The sequence below is a fragment of the Aythya marila genome (genome assembly GCF_965140915.1).
Source record: "Aythya marila genome assembly, chromosome: 16".
NCBI lineage: Eukaryota > Metazoa > Chordata > Aves > Anseriformes > Anatidae > Aythya > Aythya marila.
Window position 1 is genome coordinate 15222269 of NC_139057.1, and position 26222 is coordinate 15248490.

A 26222-nucleotide genomic window follows, 5' to 3' on the forward strand; every position below is an offset into this window, starting at 1 on the left:
AGGCAGGGCCCTCCACATGGGGTGTGGGGAGGCCGGCCGTGGTACTGCACGGAGCAGTGTGCTTCAGCCTGCTGTGAGGGGCACAGAGCCGACTCCTGTGGGTGTGTGGAGACTTCTACATCTCCTGTAGAGAATTCTTCTACGTCTCCTGTGGAGAAGCTGTTCCAGGAGAATCAATACTCTGACCATTTAAACGGCTTTGAGTTTTAGCCTTCCACGTTTCTAATTTGAAGATTTTTCCACAGATATGTGGACAATGTATGGACAGGATCCCATATTCTGGGTCCCTATCTCCACTCCAAGTGGAAGTAGCTCAGATGTTTACCATATACTTGTAAACCATGCAAAACAGCCCCATCATTCCAGGTTTACTTCACACTTCTCCATAACTCCCTACAGATTTGAAATGCACTCACACCTTACAGGGAAACAAAGGAATAGAAAGAGATTTTTAAAATTATTTCCTTGCTACGGACCTTCCAGATGATTCTTTTTAATCCAGTCCCTACATCTTCAGTTGATTCTCCACCGAAAATCCAGCGACTGAGAACCTTATTTTATTCCGGACAGGTTCCAGGGTAACGTTTTTATGATGACATGGCAAGAAAATGGTGTAAATTCTTTTCAGCATTCAACAACTTAAAGTTAACAAAACAGTCTTGAGATGTGTGCTGGAGAAGAAAAAAATATTTATTGCATATGGTAAACCATGTTCTGAATGAAGTTTTGTCATTTTTTGAAAGTGTCACATTCTTATTTCTCACTAGAGCAGTTTCAGAAGAGTTTGGGGTTTAAAACTAGTATGTGGACCAATTATGATTCCTGGAAATAAAGTCAACCATTTGTATTCTACCCCAGCATTGTCATTAAATGTAAATGATACAGAATCACAAAATGATTGATACTGGAAGTGACCTCTGGAGATCTAGGCCAACCCCACTCCTCAAGCAGGGTCATCAAGTGCATATTGCACAGGAACGCATGCAGCTGGGTTTTGAGTATCTCTGAAGAAGACTTAACAATTTCTCTGGGCAACCTGTTCTAATGCTCTGTCATACAGCACATGCTATTCCTTATAGACACTTTTCAAAGACACACATCTCTAACCCACTAGGAAGGCTTTTTCATTGCATTAGAGGATCTCAATACAGTTGAAGTTTATCTTATTATTGCAAAAATAATCAAAAATACAATTACTTTTAATACTCAAAAATACTTTAAATGGTTTACATTTTTTCTCATGAACCTCCAGATGGATGAAATTTTACCCTCATGTAAGCATGCAAAACGTCTATAAGTCTGAAGGGAGAATTTGTCATTACAAGACCAATTAAACCAATTGTCCTGTCCTAGGTACCAAAGATAAGCATAAAAAGACGCTCTTCTCTTTGTGTGTTGTCATATGTAGACCTCAAACAAATAACGGCTAGGAACGGAACAATCCATAGACAAACAACTGGCCACAGAAACTGAAAATACAAATAATTTGTTCAGCTCTACACGAAGTCTTGGCAGAACTCAAAAACATGTACAGGTAGGTGGTGTCTCAGTCCACAGATGTAATAAATCACTTGTTAAGTTTAGAAATTATGCCTTAAGTCCAAAAATAATGCTTCCCTATGAAGTCTTTTATTTTACAAACAAAATGCGTTTACAGTTTTTTATTCCAAAGTCAGTTGCTCATTTTTTATTTATTTTAAATATACCCTCTCATCTGGTTCATCACAGTTTTTATTAATTAATTGTATACATTAAAAATGTTTCCAGTTGTATATGCATGTTACATATAGTTAACCTGTAGCTTTTATCCCACATGGTTTCTTTATGCAAAGGTGAGAGAAATGTGACCCGTTAGGCTGATGCTTCTGTAGAGTTAAAAAATATTGGTATCCATTATTTGCAATAATCATTTTTTTTAAATCCTTACTGTCTTAGAAGATCCATTAGCACAATCATTCCAACACTTCCGATTGTGCTTGCCATCTGCTTTTTCCCAAATAAAGATATATCAAATTACATTAATAACATCGGTAATTAAATACTAGCAGGAACTTGAAAACAAACCCTAAGACTCAAATAATCCACTGGTTCAGGTTTGGATCTTGCAGCAGGCTAATCTCTGAAGTGAACCAGCCAAAAACATGAGAGTGAAACTCAGAATGTGAATACAAAGATTAAGTTTGAATCTTAAAGCCCTATTTTTTTTTCATGTGATGTATGTTAAGTTCCCAGTGGAAAAAAAAAAACACAACAAACAACACACAACATCTCAGGATTGAGTAAACTAATCAGAAACATACCTTACAGCCTTAAACATACCTTACAGTCAGAAAGAAGCTGCTTTGTTATAAAGACAAAGCAGATTTGTGGGAATGTTGCCACTTTTTATAAACTGTCGAAAGCTGTTTTTTTTTTTTTTATTATTTTTAATTTTGGTTATGTGCCAGTCATGACTCAGGAACTGTTAGGAAAATGAACGTACTATTTTAAATGTTGCAAGACATGGCCTAGACTTAGATAGCGTAGCAAATTTACCTAAGCAAGCAAATTCATCTCAGAAGCTGAAGAAATGAAAGCATTTGGAACGTCATTTATGTGCTGACACTACTGAGAAAACAAAAGCATTGATGGATGGTGCTAACCACTGAAAATGCCAGCGGATGGTAAGTGAAATGTTATGTTCCTACCCCACAGGGCCATGTCTTCTGCTGGCAATCAACAACTCTATCTGTTATAGGAAAGGAAAAAAGAAAAACAACAATATCAATAGATGATACTACAAGTACATAAAGTACTGTCTGAACTTCAGAAGATAAGACAATTTTCTATTTGACTTAAAGATTACTCTTACTGTGTAAAGACAGCTATCGAAACTTCGAGTTTTTGCACGGCCTTTGATAATTGTGGTAACCGGTATCTGCAATGTCATGTTTCCTATCCTCTTACTCATAACACATTAAGGGAAATAGAGTATAACTTCAGTGCTAACAGGGAAGTTTTAAGTAATAGAAATCTGTAGTTTCCAGAACACTTTTCCATTTCAAAGGGCTTTGCAAACATTGATTAATTAATCTGTTCTGTGTTCAATTCCGGCAAAGCATGCAGTCCTTCTACTGAACAGTTGAGCTTTGTTGTGGATTTTAAAGCCTGAGCTGTGCTGTTTGGTTGGGTGAGCACACGCGTGCAGAGGGTCAATACTAGAGCAATATCTGCTTAAGGCATACCATTTGGGTAGCTACAAGGAACATGTTTAACAGTGGCTGTAAATCTTTTCCTTTTCTGAGGTGCCAAATGATACACAGAGGTTTGATGTTGTCTTTTTGTGTATGTGTGTGTGTGTTTGTTTTGTTTTTAAAAAGGCCTCAATATTTCTTTCCACAAGTTTGGCTTTCTCTTTGATGTATTACACATAAAGTCAGGTTGCTGTGCTGACACAACGATCACAGCCATCAGGTTCCTTCTGCTACCCACACATGCTCAGATGCTACTTTCTCTTCTGACTTTCTGACTTTCCAAAACTTGCTGTATTGGTTTCTACATTGCATAAAATTGATTGAATGTTCATCGCACTCCCTTTGTCATGTGGAATTTCCCTTTTCAGTCCAATTTATGAAGATACACCTGTCTAGATGTGTTCACCCATACTCTTTGGCTTTGTATTTTCTGCATCTTCTGTCTAAGGACATTAAACCTGCCTTTGCCAGCTACTAAGCGTGAATGATCTGAATTATATGTATCCAGAAGTTACCCTTTCAGAGCCTATTTACAACATCAACTACTGGAAACTAAACCAAATTTCTTAATTTGAAATTCACAGAACACTCATTATGTACTACAAGTATGCATGAGTCATAATGGAGCCCTGCCAATGATGCTGTCTGAGCAATTGCATATATTGCATGTCTGCTTTGATACAGTTGTGCATCTCGCACTAAAAGTGACAGAGCAGAATTTTTCAGGTTTTGGGTGAAAGATGGTCTAAGACACCTTACTTAGGCTATAGAAGATTTTTATTTTTTTATCTCTGGTATATTGAGGAAAAGCATCTTAAGGAGGAGGAGTAAAATAAGTCATTTCAGTGAGGAAAAAGAGACAGAGTAAGAAAGACCTCTATCTAGTGGAGAAGCCTAGGCCGAGTTGCTTTCTATAGAAGTTTCTGCAGACGCTTTGTAAGCAAAGGTTCTTTGGACTTTAGCAGGGGACTGAGCATTTTTTGAAAAGATGTACAACTTTATGCTGCAGGACAGGGTTCACATTATTTACTGAGAAATGACTGGCTGCCTGCCAACCTGTAAAACACTCCCTTGCTAGTATTTCAGCTGAAGAAAAAATGAGGTAAAATAAATACCTCAATATTGCTCTATTACAGTGTTTAGACTCTACCCTTCAGATAGAAAAATGAAATTTATTACAACAATAAATGACCCCCTAAGATCTCAGAACTGCCAGGATTCTCTGTCTCTTCCTTTCTAATGAACCTTTGCAATTTCACTGAAGTCAGAAAGTTGTGATTGTATCAATAGATCATGCCTGTACATACATACGCAATGTGCATAGAGAAATGACATGCTTTAATTGTATTTTTAATGAGAAAGATCAAGTAATTCCATGAAATATGCGCCAAGTCTCATGATTGATGATTTCATTTTGAACCAGGCAAATTAACAGTACAGTTTCTTGCAATAACTGTGAAATTACTCACTCTTGCATATACAGATTTATGCATAGATCTAATAATTTTGTTTGGTGTGGGTTGAATGTGCATGTGGCATCTTTCCTGGTTACAAGCACATGGATCTTTCTACTATTTGTATGTTTCAAAAGTATCATAAATCAACAAAAATGCAATTTCTGCAGAATTCTATGGGAATTCTTTGCTTAAAAAATTCTTGAGGGATTAAACAGTTACAACAGATTTTTTTCTTACAGTATCTGGAGAGTTGTGTTTTACATGTACAGTGCTACTGCAGGTACCCTTGTATATTAATCAGTACATCTGTATTTTGTAGATGGAGAACAGACAAGTATGTACTCTTCAAGACTTTAAATCAGCTCTGAGTTTAACTCCTCAGAAGCAAGCATTGGTCTGCTACTGTCTTCAATCACATAGGTTAATTCACGAGCTGGATTTAAATCTTTTCCTCATGCTTCCTGTTAGAGATCTAAGACATAATAATGTAAACAGTGCAGCTATAGGCTAGGCCACACAAGCATAGGTTCATAGATATTAAGAAAAGCAGGAACTGTTGTGACAGCTTAACTAGATCTTCTGACATCTAGGATTTCTGGTTATACAGCAAATCTTTCAAGCTTCAGTGGTTACCACGGGCTCAACCATGATAACTGTTCAATATCTCACATATAGGAAGGCAGTATCTTAACTTATATATGCTACATGTGTTTTTATATATTGAGCCTTAAAATAAAACAAACACTCCCTGACCTTTGGGGCATGCTATCTGAATAACAGTCACACCTGAATTTAGCTGCTAGTCTTCTACCACTTAAAAATCGCTAACAGAAATGCCATTTTCCTTTTTTTTTTTTTTTTTTTTTTTAACATAATAATTGGACTCAGACCAGACCTGCAAGAGTGAGATACATCTCAATGTGAATGAAACAATATTTGGAATCTCTGGGTTCTCAAGGGTGCTTGGCTTGAAGGGAATTGCTTGTGCTAGGGACCAGAGGTTATGTGCAGAAGTTCTTTTGCATTTTAATCTTATAAAATATATGCACTGAATATGTATCTATTAATGCTGTCTTTAAATCTGTATATAGGTAAAAATTTTCCTGGGACTACATGCATCTGTTTAATCATGTCTTTCTTTGAAGGATGAACAAGTGTCAGTCTTTCATGTAAGTTGGATTTCCAAGCATAAAACAGGTTCCTGGCATAAAGGAGATGTCCCAGTAACACATCCTTTTTGCACATACCTTTCTTTAGGTAGAAAACAAGTGTACTTTGTGAACACTGTACTCTTCTTGCTGCTTGCTATATTGCTATAAAACATCAAAAATAATAATAAAAAAAAATAGATTTCTTCCTTTATAGAGAAATTATGAAGAAATTTCTGCTCCCAGTACAGTGCCATCACACGCTACAGACCTTATTTTATGATCTTTAAGGTTTTGCCTTTTAATTTTGTATTGGCAGAGTAAAGAAATCTGAATGTATTTATGGAGGGGGAAGGGACTGAGCTGTGCAGCTTCTAGGAAGCAGGAGCAGCAAATGAGAAACCCACCCAGAAGTTTCTATTATATGGTTGTTATGAAAGAAACTACATTGTGGGATAAATGCCCAGGCCATTGTTTGGTTTTTAACCCATTCGTCACTGAAATGAAAACCTACCAAAATAAGCTGAAGTTTCCCAGACTGAAAAAAACGTGAATTTGCATTTGCTTTGATTTTTGTAAAGGATCAAAGTTTTGTTTGGAAAATCCATTAGAACAGAAGGCTTTTTTATTAATCACTTTATCCCAGGTAGGGTTCTTTTTCAATATATGATGTCATACAGTACAGCAAATGCTGTTCTTGTATATGTTACACAGTAAAATATAGTTTGATACACAGCGCCTCCAAGGATCATGATTTGCCTAAAACCTGTCTTTTTTTCTTTGTCAGGCAGAATGTAAACTTAAACACGTATAATCATTTCTAATGTTTATTGCTATGCTGTGAGAGTAGAACTAACTGCAGAAAAATAAAAAATTGTCACCTGATGTTTGCAAGTGAGTAGCCTGAATGTGCATGGGAACTGTACCCTTGCAAGACAAGACATTTTACTGAAGTCTACACGTTTGAGTTTGGCCCTAAAATAGATAAATCATCATGTTCTGGCTACTGAAACATAGAAAACAATGAGCACATGGTGTGCAAAGGGATAGGAGTTAGTAACGCTGTCTAAATCAGTAAGGATTTAGAAAGGGAATTCAAATCAAGTGCCATTGGCTGGGTGGATTTATTTGTGACTTTGAGATTTCCGAGTTGTGATGTATTTATGATGATTTCTTGATATTTTTAGCATAAATAATAAATCATTATACTCCCTAAATGAAACATTTTCATTTGTGACAGGTACTTTTGTAGGAAAATTGCATGTAGTTAATATAATTAAAAATGAAATTCCCTATCAATTTTGTATTTTATTCCTGCTGAGAGGTAGTTATCATTTGAACTTCCATCTCCACTGCTTGAGCAAACTGGTTATATGTTTGTTTGTTTAACCTATTTCTTAGCACAAGGCATCAGAGAACTATGAAGGAGAAGTGCATATAAACTGTATTACATTCTTTTTAGTTGCATCTGTTGTGTTTCTCACTTTGTGATTGCAACAGGAGAAGGTTACTGTGGTCAAAAAAGAATAGACACATATAATGAAATCACCCATGTTTCTTTCTGTTTGACTGTACAACTCAAAAGTCAACCCTCCATTTGTATCAACCACTATTACAGTGAGGTCACAGTGAGGGTTTCTAAGAACCTACAGCTGACTGAGCTGTAAAACCTGAAAACATGGATTGTGTCTGGTTGCATATGCGTTTTTAGATGAATGGCTTTTATTGTTTCAAGACTGAATGTAAAAGTTAGTCCCTCTGTTTTCAGTGCATCCCATGTTGTGCCCTTTTAATGCTGAATAATAGAGTAATACATCTGAAGTGTAATCTAAAAGTTTTGATAGATGACATTTCAGATTTTCTAGGAAAGAGCAGCAAAGATAGATGTTGGTGTTAAGATAGACTGTTGGTGTTAAGTCCATTTCAATCTAAAGTTCGTATGTCTTACCTCATTTCAATCTAAAGTTTGTATGTCTTATCTACCAGTTACTCTGTTATGTGCTGCTTTTATTTATTTTTCTGAATATAGTTTTTTGATAGTAACAAAAGTCTGACTATAAGTAACTGTGAAATATCTCTTAGGCACTTTTCTTCAATTTTGACTTGACATTTACAACTTGGTCAGTCCAATGTAAGGTTTTTTTATTAGTTATTTCCATCTTGTTTATTCCTTAAAAGAAAGTCATATTCTTTATGCCCCAGATAAATTTGAAGGAGAAATCACATTTGTACTAAGGAAAATAAACTTTCTTACTCCTTGCCCACCATGTAATGTCTTTATCTAAATTTATGCAAAGCCACTGCAAACTGTAAGCAAAGAGCTAATGGAAATGGCAATATTTATACTTACTTTGAACTGGTAGTGGAAAATTAAGCTCCAGATACATTGCTGTATATGGACCTCCATCTTCCTTTTTTTTTGGCAAGGGTCTTGTAGATGTACTAACTGCCATAAAATTCACTTTATTAGGGAAAGAAATATTAAGCCATATCCTGGACTGTGTGCAGTCTCCTTTGCAGTAAAACGATCTGTAAAGCTTTCCAGAGTTGGCAGCTGAGATTTCCCCTGCAAGCGGGAATCCCTGGCTGAGGTAAAGCTGGCTTACAGCCACCTTGGCTTCTGTCTATTCCAACTGGTATAAAGAAAGAGAAGATCTGAAATACTGGCTTTTAAAATTGAATCTCCTGTAGACACACAGAGACTTTCAGTATTATTTTTTCAAATATAGGTCTGAATCTGTGTGACTCATCTTCTCCCTGTGTGTGTGTCCTGTGCATATATCTGGATGCTACACATATGACTCTTTCAGCTGAGTCGTCAATTTACAGCATTTAAGAGGTTAAATTTCTTTAGCTTTTTTTCTTCTCTTCTTGTGAATAGTTGTTTCTCCCTTAACACGAATATTTGACTATTACTGTGAAGAAACTGGGTGCATTTCCTTTGGGAAAACTCATGCTGATTCCAGATAGAATTTTCTTTACAGTTCCTTTTCTAAGCATCGTCTATCTTAGTATTTTACCATGATAACTGTAGATACAAAGTGTTGATTCAGCCATAATGAAGAGTAAGTAGTTTTTTTTTGTTTGTTTGAAGTAGGGATTTAATAGTAATTTTTTATTATTATTATTTTCAACCTATGATACTACATTTCAGCCATCAAAGATGCAAAATACCAATCTTAACATCCTTAGGTTAGGTGAATGTTCTAGAAGCACATAAAATGGACAGAAAACAAAGGGCTTTGTTTGAAAAATATAAACATCAAAGCTTTTACCTGTATTATGAACATAAGAAGCTAAAAGCACATTAGAGGTTGTGAGTTAATAAACTCACAAACTTATTACTGTATGTATAAAGGGAGTCATCCATACAACAGAAAATGTGTAAAACATTCCAAGAACCATTTACATAATTAGTGTAATTTCTCTTTTATAATTGTTTCCTGTTTTGACATAAAGAACTTAATTATTTGTTCTCTTGCAATACATACGGTTTTGTTTTGAAGCTTCTTTGATATTTTGAATTTGACAAACATTGAGCACTTTTATTTTTCCAAAGGTAGTGAGCCTGAGTAGGTACAGACAAACTGTTATGTGACTACTGGTAACAAGTTTGAGAATTTCAAGTGTTTGTGTGCAAGACATTGCGATTCAGAAGATAATGGCATTTTCAAGTACCAGATCTTGGAAAGATGTCTCCTTCGTAAATGTAACCCCCTGTTCTTCCAGCAAGGAGATAGCACCAGAGAGAATTCACATCTTCAGGCGACCCCAATGAGAGTTCACTAAGATGCTTTCCTAGACTCCACTTATTTACCAGACTAATACATTCCTCGAAACAAAGAAACAACCAAAAACATTTTAAATAGTCTCCAGGTTTCACTCACCATCCTGGTTCCTTCACCTCCATGAGGCTGTTCTGCATTGGTGTCTCAGAACCACACTAAGATGTTTCCTGACAGTGCAGCATTGGCACTGCAGTAGCACTAGAGCTACATTTGATCTCCACAGTAATGTTAGAGATAGATATCAGTTCAAATACTTTAACTGGGGTTATCAGCTTTTTCCTTCAGGGTTGAGCCTGTGGCATTACTGTGCTCCATCCTAGCTTGTAGGTTAGTGGTTTACCACTAATCTTTCAGTATCCCCAGCTGAGCCATTTAATTACTCCTCTTTGTGCTCCCTGATGGCCTGTCTGGTCAGTCTGTTGAGAATGGACTCACGTACTTTAGTGTTATGCTCTATAAATACCTTATGATTGTAGCTACATTGTAATATGGATAAATTAATTGTTCTGTAGGTGTATTTACAGTGAAAGGGAGAAAGGTTGTGGCATATTATGAGATCTTTGGGCCAGATTCTTTGCTCTTGAACGGTGATGCAATTCCACTTACACAACATACCTTTTATTGATCTGCATTGTATTTTTTTCTATTCCATCTTAAATCTTGAGGGATTAATAATTCCATCATGAGTCTTGTTGCAATAATGTTTTGTTAGGTGGCTCTATTACAAAACTTTTTACATTCTCTATAAAAGATGCAGTATTAGCAAGTTTGTTGATTTAACAAGAGTAAGTATAGACACAGCATTCCAGAAATCTTCACTGAAACTGAAGTTTTCATTGAAGAAAAGGTATTTGTCAGCAGGTACCTTAACTTTTTTCTTTTTTTTAAGTTTAAAAATTTGTGAGCATTTTTGTATAAAAGTTATTTAAAACTTTTTTTTTTTTAATTTAATAAAAATTAAGTAAACTTTCCAGCAAAAGTTAAAAAGTAACTTTAATCCATCACAATTTGCGCAGGCTATATATTTGTGAAAATTTTCAATACTGTTATAATTCTGATTTACCACAGTGCAACATTTTAAAATGGAGAAGGAGTTTCTTGTCCCGCGGCGATTTTTGCTTATCTCCAAGTAGCTATTTTTGTTGATGTTGCTTCATTACTATTGTAACTTATTAAACTCCCCAACCTTCAGACACTGGTGACATTATTTCTTATGTTTTGGGCTTTGATGTACTCTGGTAACAGAGGTGACATATTAAGCAAGACCCAAAGTGCCAAAGACCAAACCTGGATGTTGTGGAGGATAAAAATCACTTAGAGATACTAGTCTAAAATAATTCCTTAGCAGAACTGTAGGCCAGGAGGAGGGAGTGCTCCTGTGTAGAAATGTTTATTTAAAAAATCCATAATGAAAGTATGTATTTGGTATGCTTGGTAAGGAAGAGTGAAGAAATATTTATTTGCAGATCAAATATCAATTTTACTTGGGAAAATATGTATTTGCATGTGCAATTAGTTTGATGTAAGTGTCCCAGACGGATCCAAGGTAGACTTGCAGTTCCTTCAAATAAATTTATATTTTATATAAATTATCCACCAAATTCTTAATAGTAATGATAAAAAACATTGTATCTTGTATGTACTGCATATGTGTATATACTTTTGTCAACAATTCTTTATAAGTATAAAAAAACCAGCTAACATTGCAAGTAAGAGCTACAAGAGGAGTAGATGACATCATTGTGCTGGAAAAGACTAAGAAATGAGACTTCTATACCTCTGTGTGAAAACATCAAAGAATAGAGACGATAAATGCTGAACAGGTTTCAGGTTTATTTGATTATATTTGTGACTTTTTCAAATTCCTTTTAAAAATATGCTGAGTTTTGCTGTTTTTGCTAGCAGTTCAAGACAGTGGTTTAATTGTAGGCTTTGTTGTTGCCATTCTACTGACTTAGTGCAAAAGCATTTATCAATCTAAGGTTTGAAATTAACTTTGAAATCCAAAAAAGACAGTTTAACCAAGGGAAAAAAGAGCCTGTAAGCATATTTTCTAACATAAAAGGAATGTTAGGCTCTGAATCACGTTGGGAAGATGGTTAAATTTCTAGAAAGAAATTGCCAGATAAAATGTTATGCAGCTTGAAACTCTTCTGGAATTTATTTCAAAGGATCCATTTTCTGAAAGATTATTTTTGGAGGGATTTCTGGTGCCAGCAGATCTACTTCAGTTTATAACATTAAATTACAATTTAACACTTTACTGGCATGAACGGAAATACTATGACTAAAATTTTAGTTTATAAAGCTGCATTGCGAAGAAGCATAAATTATTATCCTGAGCACATTTTTTTTATTTCTCGGTTGTTTACTCCTTATTCCTTTCAGTAAGCTTTAAACCAAATCTCTCAAAACTGGCCTCCTGATCTCCTGTTCTCCCCAAAGTCACTATAATGTGTTTGAGTAATCATCTCATATGTGTGCAGTATTCAAAACGTAAGCTATGAGATTTTGGACTGTTGCCACAGAATAAGAGCAGACCTCAGGGAGTTGATTTTTCGTAACTTTAGAAATGAAGCAAACGGGAGAACTGCATGATTGGATCTTCCAGTTTGGTCCCAACACCTGAGTACGTTACTACCTATTCAAACCATCCTGTTAATCTTTCGACTTGATTGTTATCATCTTGGGTGAAGAATCCTGTCTTGCTATATGCCTGTATAATAACCAGTATAATACCACCTACGTACCATTCTGCTCAGATAATGTTTTAATTAATCTGATTAATTTGATTTATTTTATCTGTTCATCTTTTTCTGTGTGAAAAGTGGAAACATGGATCATAACCTGTATCTCCCAGCAAAAGAAACAAAACCCTCAACAGAGGTATATTGTTTACAACTTTAAATGGCCCAGAGCATAGAAGTCAAGATTGCAATAGTCTAGTTTAAGGCAAGAAGAAACAGGATCTTGGCTGAAGATTGTAAAACAAAAGATCTGACATGCCAAGCTGTAGCTTTGCTATGAAGCTGAGTAATATTGTTTCTTGCACTTTAATCAATGGGTAGCCTCTCCTTACCTCATCCTCCCACCCAATGTAACTTTACTGATGTTTCTTCTGCCTTTCAAAAATCTGTGAGTGACTGCAAGGTGCTATCTTTGTTTGTAGGATACACGCCCTGTAGGGACGTTACAGTTCTGCTTCTCCCTAATTACTTTTTTTTTTTTTTTTTTAAAGGAAGTGAAACTTTCACCTGTTTACCTGTTTCAGTTTCTCTGTTGCTTACAGGCAGGTGCCCCCCAAAAACTAAGTGCCATCCAGGGCAGTTTTTATTGATTGATGTCTCTCACTTCCCTGGAATGATCCTTGTTAGTGCTGCGATACGTCTTACCATATTGTATGCTGTTGAATCACATTGAAACCTGTAGTAAAGAAAAAGAGGTAATGAAAATGTATGTCTATTCCATCTACAGCTGGGGTTGTAGTGTCTTTAGCATTTACATTTATCGTAAAGTTCACAGACAGGGCTGTGTGTGTGTATATATATACAAGTATAGTATTTTGGACAGATTCATTCCCTAAATCCGTAGGTAAGCTGAAAAATTGAGAGTAATGCTAACAAAGTATACCTCATACTGCAGCTTTATTTGTTCTGCCATATGATCAGAAGAGTAAGCTTTGAAGAGCTGCTTGTTTTTTTGTAGTTGTTAACTGATAAATATAAGCCAATACAGTTAAATATTCTGTCCAATGTGGAGAATCAAATGCTGGTATTTCTGCCCATTTGTTTCTGTGGTTGAGATCTAGCTGTCTCACCTGAATTCCTTGCCTTTGCTTTCTGCTAAAAAATTGGGAAAGAATAGAAGATCTATCCTTCATATATTATTTGCTCTTATACACTTTAAGTTTAAAAAACAGTAGTAACTCTTCCCTTATTAGGTTAATGTATTTTCTCTCTATCAGTGACATTATTGTAATATGAAAATGTGTGACATCTGAAAGTCTCACACAAATTTTATTTGGGTAGAGCTGGTACAGTCAGCAGTGCTGTCAAAAGGGTTATGTTGTGTTTTTTTTTTCCCCCTTAAAGATTTTTCTTCTGGTTTATAGTCTTAAGGGGTTTCAAAATGTATTCTGAAGTAGCAGGCTCTTTTATGATCTCCTCCTTAAGCTGCTGTGCACTAGATTTGCTCTATAGGCTTATACAGCACAGCTCAAACTCTGGAGAAATTTATGGTATTGCTAGAATATAATTTAGTTCACATTTTGCATACATCATTGGCCTCTTCGTTGTAATAAAGTGATGTAATCTCTATAACTTCTGGTATTCTTACTCAGTGCCTAGATTTTTCACTGGTTATGTCTGGAAATAGTTAAAATAATAGAGACTGCTGTTATATTTGGCTGATATTGGACGAATCAGAGATTTTTCCAGATTTTCAGTAGAGGTAATTAATCAGGAGGTAGTGAAATGTTGCTAGCTTAAGCACTTGAGCTCAATCAAGCATTTTTGGAGAGAAGTGCTTTGTACTACAATGACGTATATTCAGGAAGGCACTTTATTGTAACTGAAAACAATTTCCCTGGCAGAATCCAAGTCAAGTTCTCAATCAAGACTGAAGGAAGGTGAGAGAATTGATGTACAGTGTTGTGAAAATTCTGACACGTGCTATTTTTTGCCCTTTATATCGTGTAATATAATGAGGTCACAACTTTCATCATAACGTTAACAAATCTAAGATCTTACAGAAATAAGTATAACATATGCAAGTATAACAAAGTATGCATTTCTGGTCATAATTTTTCAAGTTGATTTCCAAGCTAGAAAAGTGGGCAACTGGTGCAATGTTGTCATACATGTCAGTAACTGAAGCTTATACTGCTTATGGTGGATTTGTATGAAATCCAGAGAGCAAAATAAAAATTTCATAAACAAGTTAAGATTACAGTCCCACACTGTGTATTTTGTGACTAAACATGTTTAGTTTTGTTTGAAAGAGTTGCTAAAAATTTCCTTAACTGATGTCTCTGTTTCAAGGTGCATTGAGTTACTTCATTGGAAGAAAACTGCAGGAATGAACCTCATAACCTTTACTACAAATGAAGGCAGGATGCCGTCATATTTTCCAAATAACAAATTTGTGTGCCTGGGTATTTTGCTTCACCATGTCTGTCAGAGAAAAGGAACATTTGATTCTAAAATTGAGTGCACCATAAAGAAGCCTTCAGGCCATCACAAAGAAATTGAGAAATACCTAGGAATGATCACTTGGTTCATTTATATATATACACATGCATACACATATATATTACAGATTTATAACATATTCAGTTAGTGGGAAGTGTCCCTGTCCATGGCAGGGGTTTGGACTAGATGATTTTTGAAAGCCCCTTCCAACCCAAACCATTCTATTATATATATATATACTTTATATATATATATATAAAAATATATATATATATATATTTTATATATGTGTGTGTATGTGTATGTATATACATGTGTATATCTATTAAAAAAACCCATCAGGTTATTAGATAGATTCTGAGTTATGTCTTGGCTGTCTGCCTGGATTAAAGGTCCCCATCTCTGTTTCAGTATCCCAAAGGATCGTGTTGATCTGGCTTGAGCAGTTGTTTGAGCTGGGAATCTTTTTGTCCCCTTTCCACACCCATACTTGAGAAGCTTTTTGTCCCTTTTTCATACCCACACTTGCCTACAGAAAGCAGCTGTCTCCTTCCTCTAGATGCTTCCGTATCAGCAGCATGCGAGCTTGCCCTCATGTTGGGACAGATCTTAGTGAGGCTGGCTGCTCTTGCCCTGTTCAGAGGGGTAGGCTGCTTCCAGCACTGCATCTTGCCAGATACGTAGTGAATAAGAGCAGGGAATTGGGATGACAATTCCTAGGGAAGGGCAAGAGAGAGAGGTATCTAAGGGAATTACGGTCTGACATTTTGAACTGAGCATTATGCTTTGGAGAATACTTGTTCCCTTCTTTATTGGGAAGAGCTGAAGTGTTAGTCCGAAGTATCATACGTGAACACGTATTATAGGATACACACTGGGCAGTATATACATCCTTATTTCTTTGTCTTTCCATCCTCATTCTTTGCATTACATCCTTATTTCTTTGTCTTGAGAACTCATTTGATAATATTTCTCTGAGGATTACTTTCTTTGGTACGTCTCCTTGGATGTAACTTTCTTTGTTTTCAACATCTCCTTGGATGTTGAAAAGAAGATATAACTGGAGACTGGTAACTCAAAGGTAATTAGGTCCAGATTTGGGTCAGCCTGGAGTCTCAAAATATCTCCAAGTCAAAGCTAGAACAGCCAGAGCTAGTAGATATATAGCAGTTTGATCTGTTTTGCAAATAATGCCAAGATTCTTGCATTATCCTATTGCTCCCAAGTATCCTTTACTCTGTGAAGTATGAGTGAGCAGCATCTATTTGCTGCATCACTCTGTGTGATTATCAAAGAGAGTTAATACATTATTTTCTTTTCCCTATAGGGTATGATCTGTTTCACACAAGTACCCTTTAGGGAATGATGCTGTTTAAACCACAGCCTCAGAGTCTTGGTTGGAAAAGTGACAAGGATATGTGTAGGAGCTCTGGTTTTGATTCCCAACGGGTGTAGTTGTCATCGTTAGGTCTACTTATTATATGCCTTTTTCTTTCAGATTTCTATTCATAACCCTAGCATTCACTCTCCATTTGTCTGACATTTTTAGTGATTGAGAGGAACAGAGAAACTATAGAAAGTCTTGCAATTATTGTGTGCCAAAGCCAGTTTCAGATACGCAGGCTGAATTTTAAAATGAATTGTGTCATTGAGCCACAGATCCTTAATTAATAGCTGAGCAAATCTGTCTGTTGGCTCTGAGGGCTTGCTTCAGCTGTGGCTCTAGCTGTGGTATCTATAAAGACACCCCATTTACTTGGGGTGGTACTTTGGTCTATGTTTTAGAGAGTAAGAAAAGGTGATTGCTACTGTAGTTTAGGAAGATTTGCGTTTTTCACCAAAACACACTTTTCTACAGGAGAAGTGATCAGATATACTTGCTATATCCAGCTGAGTCTGTAAGTTCTGCCTAATCATAACAAGAAAAAAAGAGAAAGGAAATTAAAAAGGTACCTGCAGGGTATCAAAGTGACTAGAAAATATAGTAGTCACGGTGCATAAAAGCCTGCATGATTTGTTAAGTTGCACGTATTAGCTTTAAACTAGTGTATGAAGTAGCATTTATGGTCTTCCATGGAGAAGAAGCATTATGAGGTAACTTAATACAAAAACCAAACAGTGTAACAGTAGGTAGAACCTCAGAATGCTGTGGCTTTCTTGTGCTCCACTCTGTGCAGACAGATGGCTGGGGAGAGTCCTACCCAAATTATTGTGTTATCTCAGTAAAGAAGCCAATGAAAATCAGGATACATGAAATAATATATAATTCAAGTGAGTTGGCCAGCAACAGATCACATCTTTGTCAGAGACTAGAACTGAATACTGGCTTTGTTGTTCCAAGTTTCAATTTTCTAAAGTTTCAACAAATCACATGTTGACAGGAGAAACAAAGCCTGCCTCTTCTTAGAGAGATGTTTTGATTTGTTTGGGTATAAGGCATTATGAAATGGCCATGGCCAGGGACTTCAAAGGTAAATGGTGCAGTTCATTGTAGCTGCATGGCGTGTCTGGTCTCAGGTTCCTGATCAGCATTTACTTAGAGAGGTATGCGTCACAGGTATTTACAGGCATCTCTAGAGACTTCTTAGCTGGGGGAAGTCAAGTGAGCAAGGTTGAAAGAAAGGAAAAGGATGTTCAGTGCTGCATGCTTTTGTTTTCCTGAGGTCCATCTTAAACGATGTAAAGGAGTTGCACACAGGCAGAGCTTTTTCCCCCTAATTTATTGAAGGTGTTCTGTTGCCAATGAAAAGTGATTTTTTCCAAGGCAACAACACCAATACAGTGAGATAGGGAGGATGCTGAGAGATACTGATGGGTACCAGCAGCTGTTTCACACTGGAGGTTTATGTGATCACTGGAAATTACTCACTTTGGATGAAAACCGCCTCTGCAGAGAACACTGGTGCAAGGAACTGTGCTTTGCCCAGGTTCTCTAACCAGGCTGTGTGATAAAGCCACATGCTTTCCTAGAGAATGCTTTGCTTTATTTTAGTTTTTCCTTGTTCAGGGTCTATAGAACGCTTTCTGAGCACAGATAGTAAGTCCTGTCCTGCTGTATGTGGAGTGACTACAAAATCTTCCACCTAAGCTTGTTGTTGTCTCCTGCTTTTCTTGTTGGTTTGTGGGGTTTTGTTGTTGTTACTTTTGTTGTTGTTGTTGTTGTTGTTGTTGTTGTGTTGTTAAGAAGGGTCTTTAGATGTCAGGTGTGCTGCTTAGGAGAGGTTTGAAAGAGCCGTAAGTACCTCATTTGGTGCCACAAACTTTGTCATTCCTTCTGTTTTTTCACTTGCCTCCGATTACACAGAAACTTAATTCCTTTCTTGTTTGTGTTTCGTTTCTGAGTAGTGCTTTTCAGGTAGTATGGTCAGATCTTTACGTTGATATATAATGGCAATGTTCTTCCCACTTCCTGTGCTGCAGTACTCTCAATACTCTTGTGGTGGGTCTGTGCTGTAAAAGGAGTACCCAAATGGCAAGTTGAACAGATAAAATTGCATTGCTTGGAAAAAGTCCTACCAGCAAATTTCACTTGAATGAAGCCTGTTAAGACGATCGTGTTTAGATCTCAGTAAATATTTTCTGGTGTTTCCAGACTTGCATTTTATCACTGAGTACACACTACTAGGTAGGAGCATTGCCTTTCACATCCTGGGGTTAAACACGTAATTGTGCTTTGGCTAGTTTGAGAATGGATTATTGAGCTTCTCTCCATTTAATGGGCTCCCAGACAGGAGCTGTGTAGAGATCACAGTGAAGTCAAAATTGTGAAGACATTGCCTGAGGGTTTATAGAAATGAAATCTACTCAGAATGGACACAGTTTTGGCACGTCAAAAAATAGGAAAAAATAATATATATAAAAAAAAAAAAAAAAAAAACACAAACCCAAGACACTGATCCATGTCTACAAAAAGAAGGGAAAAATGAGCAACTTCTCCAGCATGTTTCTGTTTGGAGATATTACTGTTAATACTGTAGTGTTAGTTGCTCCTGGGTTTTGAGTGAAGCAGCCCTTTTAGTAAACAAAGGATGTTTTTTCTTGGTTCAGTTTTTTGTTTTAGTTGTAGACAGCCTTGAAGGTAAAACTACTCATAATCAAGAACTGTGACAGGCCAAGAGCTATGACAAGCACAGAAGTGCAGAAACATTCTTTGAAAAGTCTTAAGTGTGGGATTGATCTCACAGATGGAATTGACTTCATTTTATTTGTAAATTCTCCTTTTGCAGGAAAAAAGAAACAAAAAACACAACAACAAAACAAAACAACAACAACAACAAAAAATGTATTTTAAAATCGGAGGGCTAACATTTTTATGTTCTGTGTCCTGTTAGTGTCTACACTAAATTGTGAACTCCTGCAGGTGCTATCAGTCACTTTCTGACTGTGTCATTGTTACCCTATGGACCTATTTCGGTGAAGGTTCTACATCTTAAACACTGTTTTAGTAAGATGAGCCTGTTTGCGCTACAGCCATGGATTGTGTCACTGCGTATTTCCTTCAGACTGCTGCAACTGAAACTGTGTGTTGTACACACTTCCAGAGGCTGTGGTCTGGGCTGCCATCTGGAATTTGTCTTGTTGACATTGTTAGTATTTTGAAATTGAATTTCAATAGTTACTTTTAGGATGGCTGTTCTTGCTTTTTCATGTGACTTCTTGCTGATCCAAGACATTTATTTCTGTCTTCTGGACAGATCAAATGAGCATGGCTTTCCTGTAGAAATTGGATGTATTTCTTGTTTCTACGATCCTTCATGTTAATTCCCAAAACACTTCAGACATAATGTTGAGGATCAGCTGTCCTATAGTCTTTGAATCTCTTATTTTATGGAGTAAAAGATAAGTCAGAAATGCTTTTGAAAATGTGAGAAAACCCACACCTGGTAGCTAGCCCAAATGTTGAAGATTGATGGGTCTTTTTAGGAAATTTGTATGACCTTGCATCTACTTCTTTTTTATTTGTAGGATTAAAAAAATACTGTAGAAACTGGAAGTCAGTGGTGTCTGGGACAGTACAGAAGCAATAATGTCATGTGTTAGGGCTAAAACTACATGATCAGGGACCATCATCAGTATCTTGTAATTCAGCTATACCAGTAGAGGGAGCTTACGGTTTTAGATAACTGAAGAAATATGCCTAGCTAGACTTTCTACAGTTAGTTTGCTCTTTGTCCTTTGCTTTCACCTCCTCTCTACTAAAGCATTTTAGGTGATTAATACAGATATAGGCAGAACTTCTTGATGCTGTTAGTTGTCTTTGCAGTGACTTTAATAATTATGCTTGCAAGTCTCCTGGCTAAGAATGTCTACTGTCTGAACAACCTTTTCAAGACTGCCTCATTCACAGTATAATTGTAATTTTATATGGGGTTCTCCAAAACCAGCACATTCCTTAGTAAAATATCCAGCTATAGGTTGTGGTCCTTCCAAACCTCTTGTTCAGTGATTGTTTAAAATCTCTACAAATAATAAATGAAAGAATATGCACTTGTGTGTCAGAGAACCCTCAAAAGCATGCACATAAAATTCCAGAAAATTACTGAAGAGTATACTATTAATGTTAGAACTATATGAACTCTATTTGGCAATCAACAGAAGAAACCTCTATTCTAAGGAATGCAGTCTGAAATGTTCAGAAGTGGTCAGTTAGCTTAATTTCATCTGAACTGAACTGATACTTTATAAAATCAAGGGTAGGCCAGTGCTGAACAATTTTGAAAGTCTTCCTTTCAAAGTATAGCTTTTTAAAAGAAGTGCCTTTGTAACATTCCTCTCATTAGTAGTTAATTCTTCTTTGAAATTATTTGAAGGAACTGGATTTCTGATTCATAGAATCATAGAATATCCCAATCATTAAGTCCATCATTAAGTCCAAGGATTTAAGGATCATTAAGGATCATTAAGTCCAATTCCTGGCACTGCACAAGTCTGCCCAAAAGTTTAGACCATGTGACTAAGTGCACAGTCCAATCGCTTTTTGAATTCGGACAGGCTTGGTGCAGTGACTATGTCCCTGGGGAGCCTGTTCCAGTTGCATACAGTGTTTACCAATTCCATGATGGATAGACTTCACCCTATGTTGTTTCTTATTTAAGCAAAATTCCCAGCAAACTGAATTCTCTAACAAGCCCTTTTCTGCTGTTGAAACCTGTGTGCTGGAAGCAAACCATCATCTACAGCTGTCTTGATTTTGCGAACTGATTTGGGCTTACAGTTTTCAAATAGGACAGCTGTACTTTAGCTAGAAAGTGTAGTTTGGGATGTGTGAAAGTATGTAATGCCTGTAGGTATGTATGTGTACTGAGAAAAATCCTTTGATTTTGATGGAATTTACAAGATTATTGCAAACATTTGGAGTCAAGACATTTACAGAAGATGTAACTGTGATTTCTGATGGTCGTGGTTTTAGTAAAGGTGCAGTAAATTTTATTGAAACACTGTTGCTTAGATCTCTATGGCTAGAACTGATGGGGATGGAGTGGTAGATTATAGCAAACTCTGATTTGATGGCTGTAGATCCTTTGTAGATCCTCCTTTGTAAGGAGGATCTTTCAATATCCTTTGCATGTACAGCAAGCTCAGCTACCATTCATATTCTAACCTTTATATTCTACTTACATATTAACACAATGAATAAGTTAAACTCAATAAATTAGATGCTCTGGGTGACTACCTACAGTCTTCTGGCAACTTAGGACACAGAAGAGCTATTCCAGTTTCCTGCTTTATGATGAACAGTACACAGTATATGGTCTTAGACAAAAGGTCTGGTGTTCAAAAACACTGCAGAGTGTTTATATTAGCGTAGTCATGGCATGCTCACCGTGACTACATTAGTGAGGGTATTTCTTAAAGAACCTCATGAGCATAGGATTTAGCCAACACATTGTGTAATGTCACCAAAATGATATGAAGAAAATCTCTTCAATAAAAATCTTAAAATACTCCATTCATTCCTCTGCGACAGCTGTCAGATGGAAAACAAGACTAAGTAGATATTATCAAAGGGTTGGTATTCTAGATAGAAAAATCTTAATGAGGCTAGCAAGGTAACCAGATTGGGAAGCTCTGAAAGAACCACTTCATAATTCATTAAATGTCAGTGACCCTACTGAAGGTTTCTTTTATTTTTTTTTTAATGCAGAGATAGCTATTGAAATGGTTCTAAAATTTTAATGTATGATTATAAAATTCTACTGCTTTTTGTTACCAAATACAAGGAGAAATGTTGGGAGGGAGAATTTTCTCCTGGAAGAAGGCGCACTTGAATACAGACTTACTTACGTTTCAGGCACTTTACTCTTCCAGACAACTGTCAGGTAGCAATATGAAGATGACAAGATCAATCACCCAATCACCACAATAGCAATGATTTTGCCATCTCCGTGTTTTTTTTTTTTTTTTTTTTTTTTTAATCAAAGGACAACACAATGAAAAACTAGTTTAAAAATATTTTCATTTTTTTCTTTTTTGCATATTTAATAAATGCTGCATACTCTGGCTGAAGTGCAGCTTATTTTTCCTATATTGAAACACAACATTTCCATGAATGCACTAGCTAATGTGTCTCAGCTTGTCCCGGCTGCCAGCTTCTGTGACTTACCTGGATCTCCCTCCTTATGCTTTTTGCATATATATATATATATATATATATATATATGTATGTATATATATATAAACTCTGTAAGGAACAAAAATGTTAAAAGCATGAGACTTTCAGTAATGGAGAAACTCAGAAGCATGCTGCTATGTTGTAATAAACAGACAGCACTGTGGAAGAAGATACAGCAGCTGGGCGCAGGAATCTAACCTGTGTTGGTAATGTCATTTAAAGGCATGAGGAGAAGGAAAAGGGAACGGTTTGCACTACTTTTTCTTCCAGCCTTTCAATGCAGTAGCCATTAGCTAAGCAATACCATGCAGGCTTTTAGTCACTTACAGAGCTTGAGGACTGACCAAAAATACGAGAGCAATAACTGGTAGGCTCCATTTTTCCAGAGTCTATGGTGGCTCTTGAACTAGTATGGTGTTTAAATCTGGTCAAATTAATTGATGTTTTGTTAGTAAGAGCTACAAAAATGAGACTTGAGGATAGTTACATCTGATAGCTGGCACCTGAAGCAGGATTTGAATCCTCTGGCATTTGCTAGGTCCTGTACAATTAAAATGTTCATAATTTAGGCAACTGACCAATATTTTCACTGCAGCTCTTAAAAAACCCTGTAGGCAGATTGATCCGTTTACCTGTCCTCCACACACATACCTGCCAGATTTTCTTCTTTTTAGCAATAGAAACTCAACTGCATTCAGCGTGGAAAACAAGCCTTTGCTCTTCCTCTCCTTTGTTGTCAGTCCTTGGGTAGTTTTTGTTTTTACATTTAGACAAATGCAGGTGGTTGATTGTGTGCTTCGTAACAGGAAGGGAATCACGTAGTATTCATGCATTGCAATATTATTTTCAAAATCTAGTTGGTCTTGCATAGGTCTTAAAGATTCCTGTTCTCAAGGGCCTTTTTTTTGTAAAACAGATTATTAAAACAATTGGCTTAAAGAGATATGCAGTGTCATGGTGATCGTTAGAGGAAATGTGGTAGTATGCCTGTCAAGTCCTAATTCATTATTGCTGTTAATAGATGGTTCTGGCCACAATTTTTTTGTATTTCTTTTTGTCAAAGATACGTTTTTCCTATTGATATTTGCTATTGAAACCCATCAAGCCTTCCTGAAAGTTATCCCTCTGTCTACTTCTTAACCATGAAACTGGTTCTTTGACTTACCCATATGCCCAACCCTTTGTAGTCAATATGTTATTTATTATTTACTAGCTCTTCATAGGCCTTTCAACATTTTATAATGAAAAAATATATACAATATTATGAAAAACATATCATTACCATGGATGCTTAAATTTTAAACTGTTAATATTCAGAATATTTTTATTAGATGATATTTAAAATATGAGTATAGCATTTGTAAATAATTACTAGGTGGATTTGGTTTAGTCTAGGCTTTAGTGGCAAGAAATACGGTAATACACTTAGTAAGCTGAGTAATGTGTTGTTAAAGATGAAGAGCTACATGTATTACTTTTTTTCAAAATAAAAGTCTTTGTTGGAGGTGGGGGGGGGTTAGTTTTCATTCAATGACATGTAAAAGCTTCAGACAGTTTAAGAGACCTATCCAAGAACTGGTAATGTATTTTTAAAATGTGCTTTACAGACAGGCATGGATATTAGGAAAGTATCAACATTTTAGACGTCTAATCATGTAGAAGAGATAGAAGTTAAAAACGTGCGTAGTGATAGTTAACCTCTGTCTGCCTCTACCATTTCTTTGGGTATGACTAACCTCAGCAGCTGATAGGACAGCCTGGACAAACTATTTTTGGTTTCTGAGCAACCCAGCAGCTGATGGCAATGTTACCACATCATTCAGGTGGACTGCCGCAGACAGCACCTGAGGCTGAAATGAGTCTCATGTAATAAAATTATGGCCTCTAAAAATGAAAGGTTTTTAATTTTGTTTATGCAGCTACCCTATTGCCACCCCTTTAGGGTATATTTTAATGACAAGCTTTTTGTACCGGTATAGAGTGTTGTGCCCCATCTCTTGTAATCATTTAGCCGCGGGTAGCACTTTACTGAATTATTAATGTTACTTCTTGCTTCACACGACAGTTAGTCCACAAATCCAACCACATGAGTTGTAGTTGCTGCTTGGTTGATTTTGATGACAAAAACAACAAATTGAAACCATAAAATTTGTTTACTCAAAGCACTTTAGGCTGTTAGTTATCAAATAAGAACTGTATTCCCACCTTAAATTACCTTGAAAATAAAATCAATAGCTTATTTAAACACAAATGAAACAAGAAAAAAAAAAATAATTGCTCCCAGGAAGATGAGTAGCAAGTTTCATTTAGGAAGAAACAATGCTGATAAACTAGCAGAAGGGATTTCAAGGCAAAAGTGGGATACAATGATCGCCAGAGGGTATAGGAAGAACAACAAATTTAATGCAGTTTCCTTATTTCTATCCAAGTAAAAATAGTTCAACAAGCATTTTTCAAATTTAAGATTTATTATGACAGAAATAATAAGAATAAACACATTCATGACTCAGCTGTGCATTCAAAATGGGTTTTAAGTGTTTCCATTTGAGAAGCTAATTTAGGAAATAAAATCTCCATCAGTTACAATGACAGTTCATCTGTACTTATGCACAGATGGTAAAACCAGTCTGATTTAGTTCAGATCCCTTGTTCGGCTGTGATCAGCCTCTTTTCGTAATTCTGAAATGGCCAGTCCCTACTTACTGTCTTCTCTTCCCCCTTTTGTTCCTGCCTTGTTTCTTGCCTAAGTGAACATTTACACTGAAATAAAAAGCAATGACCAGCTCTTAATACTTTTTGGATAAGTCGTAACTAACACTTTAAAGCAAAATTGGTTTCAGCATATTTCAATTGTTTGAAAACTCAGAGCACACGTTAACTTATAATGAATAACTCAAGCAAATGGCAGAAGATACAACTCCTTAGTAAAATCCTATGGCGTTTGAGAAAGATAGTGGCAAAGTTTGCCATTGACTGCGTTGACAGTGCATTTACACTGTTGTCATGGTCAGTTGGCCAGTGTTTCGTAGTGAAACCGCTGGAGGTATGAGAGCAGTAGAGGAGAACTTCAGCTTGGGCTCACTGCTTTAGCAGTTACATTGAAGCTTTGTTCTGCCACAACTATCGCCCACGCAGAGGAGAGCAAGCAAGGGTTAAAGTTATTGAGGAATCGTGCTATTTTCATTAATGACATTTGGCTTAGGAATTCATCCAGGTTCCAGATTCTCAGAAGATATTCTTGGAGAGGGATCTACACTCTCTTTGGGTCGTTCTGAAGTATGCTAAGAGCCTTCAGAAGCAGAGGATTGGGATTCTCTGCTGTTTTATTATGTCCATGATGAATTCCATATTTGCTCTTCATTTTGCCCAAGGCTAAACACTATATTCTGGTTGTAGGTTGTGGACTGACCACCTCAAGCTGGAGGCTGGGAATGTATGTTAGCAGCAGTAAAACTCATCAGCCTTGGAGAGAACAAATGTTTCCTATCTTTTAAGTTTCTGCTGACAACATAGATTTAGAAATGCCTGTTGTTTGTTTGTTTGTTTATCTTTGTTTTCATTTTTTATTGTGGCAGCGTGTGTAAATGGCTGAATATAACTCGCACAATCAGTGATCCCCGTGAAAAACAGTAACAGAAAACATTTAGTTGGAAGGGAGTTTGAAAGACTCTGTGATACTTTCCATGTTACAAAGGAACTCCTGCCTCTGCTGCTTCTGCCTTTATGCAAATGGTATATATTTAGTAGTACAGATCTCAACAATGCTGATCTGTTGACTTCAAATCGATGCTGTTT

General features: G+C 36.4%; 1 long non-coding RNA gene across 1 annotated transcript in view; it reads left to right on the forward strand.

The window, feature by feature from the left end:
• LOC309884523 overlaps nt 1-26222 on the forward strand; it is a 122432-nt gene that overhangs the window by 381 nt on the left and 95829 nt on the right. The window contains exon 2 of the long non-coding RNA XR_014318637.1: nt 1409-1534. This is a non-coding gene — a long non-coding RNA (uncharacterized lncRNA). The remainder of the gene's footprint in view (nt 1-1408; nt 1535-26222) is intronic.